This window comes from Cherax quadricarinatus, chromosome 98 (assembly GCF_038502225.1).
Source record: "Cherax quadricarinatus isolate ZL_2023a chromosome 98, ASM3850222v1, whole genome shotgun sequence".
Lineage (NCBI taxonomy): Eukaryota > Metazoa > Arthropoda > Malacostraca > Decapoda > Parastacidae > Cherax > Cherax quadricarinatus.
In genome coordinates, this window is record NC_091389.1 from 10,768,366 (window position 1) to 10,780,982 (window position 12,617).

The following is a 12,617-nucleotide window of genomic DNA, read 5'->3' on the forward strand; positions in this document are numbered from 1 at the left end:
ACACTGTGCCTCAGTTGGTAGACACTGTGCCTCAGTTGGTAGACACTGTGCCTCAGTTGGTAGACACTGTGCCTCAGTTGGTAGACACCGTGTCTCAGTTGGTAGACACTGTGCCTCAGTTGGTAGACACTGTCTCAGTTGGTAGACACCGTGTCTCAGTTGTTAGACACTGCCTCAGTTGGTAGACACAGAAACCAAGCTTACAGGTATGATAACAGATGCCATCTTTCCAACGGGATACCAAATCCTGAGGAAAGACAGAGGGAACAGGGGGGGTGGAGGAGTGGCATTGCTGATCAAAAATCGCTGGAATTTTGATGAGCTGGAGAGAGGAGACAACGGAGAAGAAAGTGACTACATAGCGGGAACACTTCACTCTGGAGGTCCCAAGGTGGTAATAGCAGTGATGTATAACCCACCACAGAACAGCAGGAGGCCAAGGCAAGAGTACGACGAGAGCAATAGAGCGATGGTTGACACACTGGCTAGAGTGGCCAGAAGAGCTCATGCATGCAGGGCAAAGCTCCTGATCATGGGTGACTTTAACCACAAGGAGATCGATTGGGAGAACTTGGACCCACATGGGGGCCAAGATACATGGAGGGCTAAGATGATGGAGGTGGTACTGGAAAACTTCATGTACCAACACGTAAGGGACACTACAAGAGAGAGAGGAGAGGATGAACCAGCAAGGCTGGACTTAGTATTCACCTTGAGTAGTGCAGATATCGAGGACATCACATATGAAAGACCCCTTGGGGCCAGTGACCATGTGGTTTTAAGCTTCGAATACACAGTAGAGCTACAAGTGGAGGGAGAAGCAGGAAGGCCAGGACGAATGAAGCCAAACTACAAGAAAGGGGACTACACAGGAATGAGGAACTACCTGAACGGGGTTCAGTGGGACAGAGAACTGGCAGGGAAGCCAGTTAATGAGATGATGGAATATGTAGCAACAAAATGCAAGGAGGCTGAGGAGAGGTGTTGTGATAGAAACACAGGCCTTATCTCTAGGCTTTATTGAACATAGAATCTTCATAGTACTTCTGCAACAAAATATAATGACTAGTACATCTAATAATGGCTTCTACAGGGATGGTGATGTCTTGCATATGTCAAGAGAAAAGTTATAACTACAGGCCACATATTTAAACTCACCATGTAATCTGCATCGGTGATAAATGGATAAAGTAGGAGAGAATCACACACCATATGTTGGTGCCCATGACGCACGCCAAACTGTTGTTGTTGTTAAGGGCCCCTAGAGGTGGTGCAGTATTATCCTGCTGCTGCTCCCCACAGGACCAGTATCACTACAATCTCCCCCTTCTAAAATATCAGAGACAGTAATCTCCCAAACTGTTAGGTGGGCGACGTACACGTCCCGACCTTCGTAGCCCTTGAGCCTCTTCACCAGGTTCGATATTTTCCAGCGGGGTTTGATTAACTGCTGGAGCAGAATCCTCTATTTCCATAGGGGTAGTCTCAAGGGGCTTTCCAGGAGAAAACGAAGCATCTTTCACATCTATTGGTGTATCTTGAGATTCCACACTAATAGGGATTTCAACTGGGGCTAAATGTCTTGTAGATACTGTAGTCTCTTCACCATTTTGGTAGCGAATGTGGGCGTAATGTGGATTAGCTTGCAGGAGCTCTACCTCTTCCACTAAAGGATCCGTCTTGTTCATCCTACGGTGACTCTTCAGGAGAACGGGTCCAGGATGACATAACCAAGTGGGCATGGAGGCTCCCGTAGAGGAACGACGTGAATAGTTGAGGAGTCTTTCATGAGGGGTTGCATTAGTAGCTGTGCACAGCAGTGATCTAATAGAGTGAAGTGCATCAGGTAGGACAGTTTGCCAGTGTTGAACAGGTAGATTGCGCGACTTTAATGTCATTGTAACTGCCTTCCATATAGTACCATTGAACCGCTCCACTTGACCATTGCCTTGAGGGTTGTAGCTTGTTGTTCTGCTGCAGGCAATACCTTTGCTAGCCAAAAACTCCTGAAGTTCGTTACTCATGAACGAGGATCCCCTGTCTGAATGAATATAAGCTGGCATACCAAAAATAGAGAACAACTGTGAAAGACAACTAATAACAGTTGAAGCAGCCATATTTGCACAGGGGAATACAAAGGGAAACCTTGAATATTCATCTACTATGTTAAGGAAATACCTATTCTGATTTGTGCTTGGTAGAGGTCCTTTGAAATCTATATTCAATCTTTCGAAAGGCTGGGTGGATTTTATGAGATGAGTCTTCTCTGGCTGATGAAAGTTTGGCTTGCACTCTGCACATACTCTGCATGCTCTGATCACTTGTCGCACATCTTCCACTGAGTAGGGCATGTTCTTTGATTTGACAAAATGGTACAGGCGTGTAACTCCTGGGTGACACAAAGCCTTGTGGAGCGCTGAGAGTGATTGCAAATCATGACATGCTGCTCCACAGTGGGACCTAGAGAATGCATCAGGTGAGATGTTCTCTTGACCCGGTCGGTACAGAATATCAAAGTCATAACACGATAGTTCCATCCTCCAGGGTAATATCTTGTCATTCTTTATCCTACTTTTGTGCCTCTTGTCGAACATATACATCACGGACCATTGGTCAGTCCTTATGGTGAAATGTCTACCAGTTAAATAATGCCTCCAGTGGCGAACTGCTTCTATGATGGCCTGGGCTTCCTTTTCTACAGCAGCATAACATTTCTCTGATCCTTGAAAAGTTCTCGAAAAGAAGGCTACTGGTCGTCCTGCCTGAGATAAGACTGCAGCAATGGCGATGTCAGATGCATCCGTTTCCACTTCGAATGGTAGGGACTCATCAATGGCTTGAACTACTGAGTTTTCAATGTCCTGTTTGAGAGTATGGAAAGCGGCTTCTGCTTCCTTTGTCACAGGAAATGTGGTAGCACTCAATGGGCGGACTTTACTTGAATAGTTGTAGATCCATTGTGAGTAATAAGCAAAGAGACCAAGAGTTCTTCGGAGTGACTTTTTGTCTTGAGGCATTGGAAGTTCCCGTAGAGGTCGTAGTCGTTCAGGGTCTGGGAATATTGAACCTCCTTCCACTACATAACCAAGGATGCTAAGCCTTTTAGTTGAAAAAGTGCACTTTTCCTCATTGTAACTGATATTTTTCTTCTTGGCGGCTTCCAAAAACTTATCAAGGTTTGCATCATGTTCCTCCTGGGTCTTGCCACAAATGGTAACATTATCTAAATACGCGTAAGTTCCCATGAGTTGCTCTTCCTGAATGAGTGAATCCATAATTCGTTGGAAGCAGGCTACCCCATTGGTGACTCCAAAAGGGACTCTGGTAAACTGATACAGGCCATCACTAGCCTGAAACGCTGTGTATGGTTTATCTTCATTCCTTATAGGGACTTGATGATAGGCACTCTGCAGATCAATTGTGCTAAACACGTAGTACTGAGCAATTTTGTTCACTGTATCGTCAATTCGAGGTAGAGGGTACCCATCAAGAAGTGTAAATTTGTTGATTGTCTCAGAGTAATCGATAGCCAGTCTCCGTTTCCTATAACCATCTTTAACAACAACAACCTGTGCACGCCAAGGGGAATCACTCGGTTCTATAATACCCTCCTTCAGCAGCCTCTGAGTTTCTTTCTCAATGAACATCCGATCCTCATAAGAATAGCGGCGTGACTTAGCTGATATAGGATGGCAATCCGCGGTAAGATTTGCAAACAGCTTTGGTGGGTCTACCCTTAAAGTGCTAAGCCCACAGACAACAAGAGGAGGCAGTTCACCTCCATATGTTAAGGTGACACTACCATGCAGCTTCTGAAAGTCCTGACCAAGGATAACATCAGAGCACAGTTGTGGCAGAATAGCTAAATGTACATCTTGATAATCCTTTCCATTAACTCTGAGATTTACCTTACAAAACCCTAAGGTCTGAATAGAGAGAGATGTTGATGCCATGGAAACGGTACCTGATGAGTGATGTAGAGTCAAGGAGAGCCGTTTAACTAAGTCAAGGTTGATGAAACTCTCTGAGCTGCCACTATCAATAAGACCATCTACTTCTGTTCCTTTGATGAATACTTTCACAACTGCCTTTGACAGTGAATTTGGAGTAGCCGCAGAAGTCACTGTTGCTAGAGTCGCATGATCACTGGAATGTGTGGAGGCACTAGCTCTTGTTGATACATTAGCACGACATACTTTAGCAAAGTGACCTTTCTTGTGGCATTTATGGCACATTGCTTCACGAGCAGGACACTTTGGACGTGGATGTCTTGAAAAACCACAAAAGAAACACACCGTACCTGCTGCTGCTGTCACTGAGGCAGGTTCCCCAGTAACTTCATTGCAAGAGTCTTGGTCAGGAATTGCAGCACTTACCACTCGAGAAGGCTGAGTGGTACTGTATACTTCAGAATTCTTCTGGGCTGAATCTAGAGCTCTTGCCTGGTCAAAGGCAGCGGCTAAGTCGAGAGTTTTATTCTCCAATAAACGCTGCCTTATTATTGGTGATTGCAGGCCACTGATAAAAGCATCCCTGATGGACTCTTCACAATACTGAGCAGCTGTCACTGCTTGGAAGTGACAGTCCTTACCTAAAATTTTCAGTGCTTGAAAGTATTCCTCTAAGGACTCATCAATCTGCTGGCGGCGAGTTGCAAGGCGATAGCGTGCAAAGATTTCATTTGTAGGTTTAATATACTGAGACTTGAGGGTTTTGATAGCATCTTCGTAGGTATTACACTCAGAAATAGCCTCATATATCTTAGGTGACACAAAATTGATGAGCAGACTTAGTTTATCTAGATCTTCTTTAGGAAGGGCTCCCAAGAAGTTTTCGAAAGTCTTAAACCAGTGCTTCCATTCCTGAGCAGCCGTTGATAAGCTGGGGTCACAGTCTAGCCTCTCAGGTTTCAGTAAACGCTCCATGTTGTGATGTAGTCTAGCGCAGGATCACCACCAGGTAGCCCGGGATTCTATGTTCAATAAATTGTTGTGATAGAAACACAGGCCTTATCTCTAGGCTTTATTGAACATAGAATCTTCATAGTACTTCTGCAACAAAATATAATGACTAGTACATCTAATAATGGCTTCTACAGGGATGGTGATGTCTTGCATATGTCAAGAGAAAAGTTATAACTACAGGCCACATATTTAAACTCACCATGTAATCTGCATCGGTGATAAATGGATAAAGTAGGAGAGAATCACACACCATATGTTGGTGCCCATGACGCACGCCAAACTGTTGTTGTTGTTAAGGGCCCCTAGAGGTGGTGCAGTATTATCCTGCTGCTGCTCCCCACAGGACCAGTATCACTACAAGAGGTTTGTACCCAAGGGTAACAGGAATAATGAAAAAGCCAGGATGAGCTCATGGTTCACCCAAAGGTGCAGGGAGGCAAAAACCAAGTGTGCTAGGGAATGGAAGAAATATAGAAGGCAAAGGACCCAGGAGAATAAGGAGAACAGTCGTAGAGCCAGAAACGAATATGCACAGATAAGAAGGGAGGCCCAAAGACAATATGAAAATGACATAGCAGCGAAAGCCAAATCTGACCCGAAACTGTTGTACAGCCACATCAGGAGGAAAACAACAGTCAAGGACCAGGTAATCAGGCTAAGGAAGGAAGGAGGAGAGACAACAAGAAATGACCGTGAAGTATGTGAAGAACTCAACAAGAGATTCAAAGAAGTGTTCACAGAGGAGACAGAAGGGACTCCAGAAAGACGGAGAGGTGGGGCACACCACCAAGTGCTGGACACAGTGCACACAACCGAGGAAGAAGTGAAGAGGCTTCTGAGTGAGCTAGATACCTCAAAGGAATGGGGCCAGATAACATCTCCCCATGGGTATTGAGAGAGGGAGCAGAGGCGCTATGTGTACCCCTAACAACAATATTCAATACATCTATCGAAACAGGGAGATTGCCTGAGGCATGGAAGACAGCAAATGTAGTCCCAGTCTTTAAAAAAGGAGACAGACATGAAGCATTAAACTACAGACCAGTGTCACTGACATGTATAGTATGCAAAATCATGGAGAAGATTATCAGAAGAGTGGTGGAACACCTAGAAAGGAACGATCTCATCAACAGCAGCCAACATGGTTTCAGGGATGGGAAATCCTGTGTCACAAACCTACTGGAGTTCTATGACATGGTGACAGCAGTAAGACAAGAGAGAGAGGGGTGGGTGGATTGCATTTTTTTGGACTGCAAGAAGGCGTTTGACACAGTTCCACACAAGAGATTGGTGCAAAAACTGGAGGACCAAGCAGGGATAACAGGGAAGGCACTACAATGGATCAGGGAATACTTGTCAGGAAGACAGCAGCGAGTCATGGTACGTGGCGAGGTGTCAGAGTGGGCACCTGTGACCAGCGGGGTCCCGCAGGGGTCAGTCCTAGGACCAGTGCTGTTTCTGGTATTTGTGAACGACATGACGGAAGGAATAGACGCTGAGGTGTCCCTGTTTGCAGATGACGTGAAGTTGATGAGAAGAATTCACTCGATCGAAGACCAGGCAGAACTACAAAGGGATCTGGACAGGCTGCAGACCTGGTCCAGCAATTGGCTCCTGGAGTTCAATCCCACCAAGTGCAAAGTCATGAAGATTGGGGAAGGGCAAAGAAGGCCGCAGACGGAGTACAGTCTAGGGGGTCAGAGACTACAAACCTCACTCAAGGAAAAAGATCTTGGGGTGAGTATAACACCAGGCACATCTCCTGAAGCGCACATCAACCAAATAACTGCTGCAGCATATGGGCGCCTAGCAAACCTCAGAACAGCATTCCGACATCTTAATAAGGAATCATTCAGGACCCTGTACACCGTGTACGTTAGGCCCATATTGGAGTATGCGGCACCAGTTTGGAACCCACACCTAGCCAAGCACGTAAAGAAACTAGAGAAAGTGCAAAGGTTTGCAACAAGACTAGTCCCAGAGCTAAGAGGTATGTCCTACGAGGAGAGGTTAAGGGAAATAAACCTGACGACACTGGAGGACAGGAGAGATAGGGGGGACATGATAACGACATACAAAATACTGAGAGGAATTGACAAGGTGGACAAAGACAGGATGTTCCAGAGATTGGACACAGTAACAAGGGGACACAGTTGGAAGTTGAAGACACAGATGAATCACAGGGATGTTAGGAAGTATTTCTTCAGCCACAGAGTAGTCAGTAAGTGGAATAGTTTGGGAAGCGATGTAGTGGAGGCAGGATCCATACATAGCTTTAAGCAGAGGTATGATAAAGCTCACGGCTCAAGGAGAGTGACCTAGTAGCGATCAGTGAAGAGGCGGGGCCAGGAGCTCGGACTCGACCCCCGCAACCTCAACTAGGTGAGTACAACTACGTGAGTACTGTGTCTCAGTTGGTAGACACTGTGTCTCAGTTGGTAGACACTGTGTCTCAGTTGGTAGACACTGTGTCTCAGTTGGTAGACACTGTGCCTCGGTAGACACTGTGCCTCAGTTAGTAGACACTGTGTCTCAGTTGGTAGACACTGTGTCTCAGTTGGTAGACACTGTGCCTCAGTTGGTAGACACTGTGCCTCAGTTGGTAGACACTGTGCCTCAGTTGGTAGACACTGTGTCTCAGTTGGTAGACACTGTGTCTCAGTTGGTAGACACTGTGCCTCAGTTGGCAGACACTGTGTCTAAGTTGGTAGACACTGTGCCTCAGTTGGTAGACACTGTGTCTCAGTAGGTAGACACTGTCTCAGTAGGTAGGCAATGTGTCTCAGTAGGTAGGCACTGTGTCTCAGTAGGTAGACACTGTCTCAGTAGGTAGACACTGTGCCTCAGTAGGTAGGCACTGTGCCTCAGTAGGTAGGCACTGTGCCTCAGTAGGTAGACACTGTCTCAGTAGGTAGGCACTGTGCCTCAGTAGGTAGACACTGTCTCAGTAGGTAGGCAATGTGTCTCAGTAGGTAGATACTGTCTCAGTAGGTAGGCACTGTGCCTCAGTAGGTAGACACTGTCTCAGTAGGTAGGCACTGTGTCTCAGTAGGTAGACACTGTCTCAGTAGGTAGGCACTGTGCCTCAGTAGGTAGACACTGTCTCAGTAGGTAGGCACTGTGTCTCAGTAGGTAGACACTGTCTCAGTAGGTAGGCACTGTGCCTCAGTAGGTAGACACTGTCTCAGTAGGTAGACACTGTCTCAGTAGGTAGACACTGTGCCTCAGTAGGCAGACACTATGCCTCAGAAGGTAGACACTGTCTCAATAGGTAGACACTGTCTCAGTAGGTAGACACTGTGTCTCAGTAGGTAGACACTGTCTCAGTAGGTAGGAACTGTGCCTCAGTAGGTAGGCACTGTGCCTCAGTAGGTAGACACTGTGTCTCAGTAGGTAGACACTGTCTCAGTAGGTAGGCACTGTGCCTCAGTAGGTAGACACTGTCTCAGTAGGTAGGCACTGTGCCTCAGTAGGTAGACACTCTGTCTCAGATGGTAGGCACTGTGTCTCAGTAGGTAGACACTGTCTCAGTAGGTAGACACTGTCTCAGTAGGTAGACACTGTCTCAGTAGGTAGGAACTGTGCCTCAGTAGGTAGACACTGTCTCAATAGGTAGACACTGTCTCAGTAGGTAGACACTGTCTCAGTAGGTAGACACTGTCTCAGTAGGTAGACACTGTCTCAGTAGGTAGACACTGTCTCAATAGGTAGACACTGTCTCAGTAGGTAGACACTGTGCCTCAGTAGGTAGACACTGTCTCAGTAGGTAGACACTGTCTCAGTAGGTAGGAACTGTGTCTCAGTAGGTAGGAACTGTGCCTCAGTAGGTGGACACTGTGATGGATTCCCCATTACCACAAGGGTATGTGGTAACTACCACCCACACATCATGGGTATGTGGTAACTACCACCCACACATCATGGGTATGTGGTAACTACCACCCACACATCATGGGTATGTGGTAACTACCACCCACACATCATGGGTATGTGGTAACTACCACCCACATATCATGGGTATGTGGTAACTACCACCCACACATCATGGGTATGTGGTAACTACCACCCACACATGGGTATGTGGTAACTATCACCCACACATCATGGGTATGTGGTAACTATCACCCACACATCATGGGTATGTGGTAACTATCACCCACACATCATGGGTATGTGGTAACTACCACCCACACATCATGGGTATGTGGTAACTACCACCCACATATCATGGGTATGTGGTAACTATCACCCACACATCATGGGTATGTGGTAACTATCACCCACACATCATGGGTATGTGGTAACTATCACCCACACATCATGGGTATGTGGTAACTATCACCCACACATCATGGGTATGTGGTAACTACCACCCACATATCATGGGTATGTGGTAACTACCACCCACACATCATGGGTATGTGGTAACTACCACCCACATATGGGTATATGGTAACTACCACCCACACATCATGGGTATGTGGTAACTACCACCCACACATGGGTATGTGGTAACTACCACCCACACATCATGGGTATGTGGTAACTACCACCCACACATCATGGGTATGTGGTAACTACCACCCACACATCATGGGTATGTGGTAACTACCACCCACACATCATAGGTATGTGGTAACTACCACCCACACATCATGGGTATGTGGTAACTACCACCCACACATCATGGGTATGTGGTAACTACCACCCACACATCATGGGTATGTGGTAACTACCACCTACACATCATAGGTATGTGGTAACTACCACCCACACATCATGGGTATGTGGTAACTACCACCCACACATGGGTATGTGGTAACTACCACCCACACATCATGGGTATGTGGTAACTACCACCCACACATCATGGGTATGTGGTAACTACCACCCACACATCATGGGTATGTGGTAACTACCACCCACATATGGGTATGTGGTAACTACCACCCACACATCATGGGTATGTGGCAACTACCACCCACACATCATGGGTATGTGGTAACTATCACCCACACATGGGTATGGGTATGTGGTAACTACCACCCACACATGGGTATGTGGTAACTACCACCCACACATGGGTATGTGGTAACTACCACCCACACATCATGGGTATGTGGTAAATCATCGTAATTAAACATAAAAGGGATCAATGAGTTCCCTTGGGGAACTCCCACCGCCATTTCTGATTGCAGAATTCCCCCATTTCCTGCATAGGCAAATGAAATTTGCCAACCTCGGGGCATAGTGTCCCCCGCCAACATGATGTTGGCAAGCTGTCAACATTATGTTGGCAGGGAACACCTAGAGTGGGAATTTTTTTATATGTGGTGTCAAATATTCTGAAGACAAGGCTACCATTGTCCCTTCTCCCGTCTTCGTTGCCTATTTTAGACGCCATTTTTTTGTATTTTTCTCCCCTGGCTGCTGTATTTTGTTGTATTTTTGGTGGCAGATTCGTTGTATCCTCCCAGAAAAACTCCAGAATGTGATAAATTAGTGAAAATAGCGCAATAACTCTGCGCTATTAATAGTAGGGCCCCACTAGGCTGTGATTGGTTAGATCTGGAGGCCAGACAGGACGCTAACCAATCACAGCTCGTGTAGCTATGGTCGGGCGGTCTCGGGGCTGTCATTCGTCAGCTCCGGAGGCCAGACTCGCCACCAGCCAATCACAGCTCAGGTAACAAGAGTAATCACTCACTCATGTGGTATGAATATTTTTGTCAACTTTATTTATTTTACTCCAACAAAAATAATATTGACTCCATTAATTTACTTTTTTACCTAAAAATACACTAAAAAAAATCACAGGTTTATAATATGAAATAAAATAAATTGAAAACTTAAAATATTTATTTTCAGTATTTATAAGAATGTTTAATATTTTATATATATTGAAAAAGCGTTAAAGATATTATTTTTATATTTATTTATTATATGGGAAAGATTTATAACAAATAAATAAATAATTAAACGCCTGGCAGGCCAGTCAAAGAATTTATTTTTGAAATAAATTTCCATGTTTCCCGCTAATAATAAAGAAAATATATATAATATACACATTAAACACTCCTATAATTCATATAAATTATAATATAAATTATAATTTATATATAAATTATAATATAAATGAGAGAAATACGATCATTCGAGTCAGTGTGTGACTGGAGGTCGACGAGGGAGGACGTAGTCGCTCCTCATTTAACTTCATTATATAACCTAATTTAACAAGTTTTCAACATAACGTCGTCCAGCGCCTCACCTCAGGTGATTATTAACATTTTAACTCATGTTAAACACCTGAAATACGTCTGATAACAGCCTCCTGTGTTGAATATAATTCATTTTTTTTCCCCCAAAAGGGCGGATTTTTTTTTTTTTGGGGGGGGGGGGGGTTAAGAGGCTCTTGATCCGAGGAACTGGATGTGTTCTTCCCCTTCCCTCAGGGTTAACTTCAGTGTCTGCCGCTTGTAAGATACTCTGGGACCCCTACGGGTTTATGTCCTCAAAATCATTATAGTGATAATGCTGATAATTATTATAATAATGATAATTATAATAATTATACTTCTGTTGATAATAATTACTATTAATGCTAATAATAATAATGATAATTCTACTACTACTAATAATGATAATTCTACTACTAATAATGATAATTCTACTGCTAATAATAATGATAATTCTACTGCTAATAATAATGATAATTCTACTGCTAATAATGCTGTATAGCCCTTGTGGCTTAGCGCTTCTTTTTGATTATAATAATAATAATAATACTGCTAATAATAATAATAATAATGATAATTCTGCTACTACTAATAATAATAATGATAATTCTACTGCTAATAATAATGATAATTCTACTGCTAATAATAATAATAATGATAATTCTACTACTACTACTAATAATAATGATAATTCTACTGCTAATAATAATGATAATTCTACTGCTAATAATAATAATAATAATAATGATAATTCTACTACTACTAATAATAATAATGATAATTCTACTGCTAATAATAATGATAATTCTACTGCTAATAATAATAATAATGATAATTCTACTACTACTAATAATAATAATGATAATTCTACTGCTAATAATAATGATAATTCTACTGCTAATTATAATAATAATAATGATAATTCTACTACTACTAATAATAATAATGATAATTCTACTGCTAATAATAATGATAATTCTACTACTAATAATGATAATTCTACTGCTAATAATAATGATAATTCTACTGCTAATAATAATAATAATAATAATGATAATTCTACTACTACTACTAATAATAATGATAATTCTACTGCTAATAATAATGATAATTCTACTGCTAATAATAATGATAATTCTACTGCTAATTATAATAATAATAATGATAATTCTACTACTACTAATAATAATGATAATTCTACTGCTAATAATAATGATAATTCTACTACTAATAATGATAATTCTACTGCTAATAATAATGATAATTCTACTGCTAATAATAATAATAATAATGATAATTCTACTACTACTACTAATAATAATAATGATAATTCTACTGCTAATAATAATGATAATTCTACTGCTAATAATAATGATAATTCTACTACTAATAATAATGATAATTCTACTACTACTAC

The 12,617-nt window shown here is 42.9% G+C and overlaps 1 protein-coding gene across 1 annotated transcript in view; it reads left to right on the forward strand.

The window, feature by feature from the left end:
- The first annotated feature begins 11,111 nt into the window (after positions 1-11,111).
- Positions 11,112-12,617, forward strand: part of LOC128702539 (lysine ketoglutarate reductase/saccharopine dehydrogenase) — a 68,060-nt gene continuing 66,554 nt past the window's right edge. The window contains exon 1 of the mRNA XM_070105416.1: positions 11,112-11,237. The gene's annotated coding sequence lies outside the window, so the exon portion shown is untranslated. The remainder of the gene's footprint in view (positions 11,238-12,617) is intronic.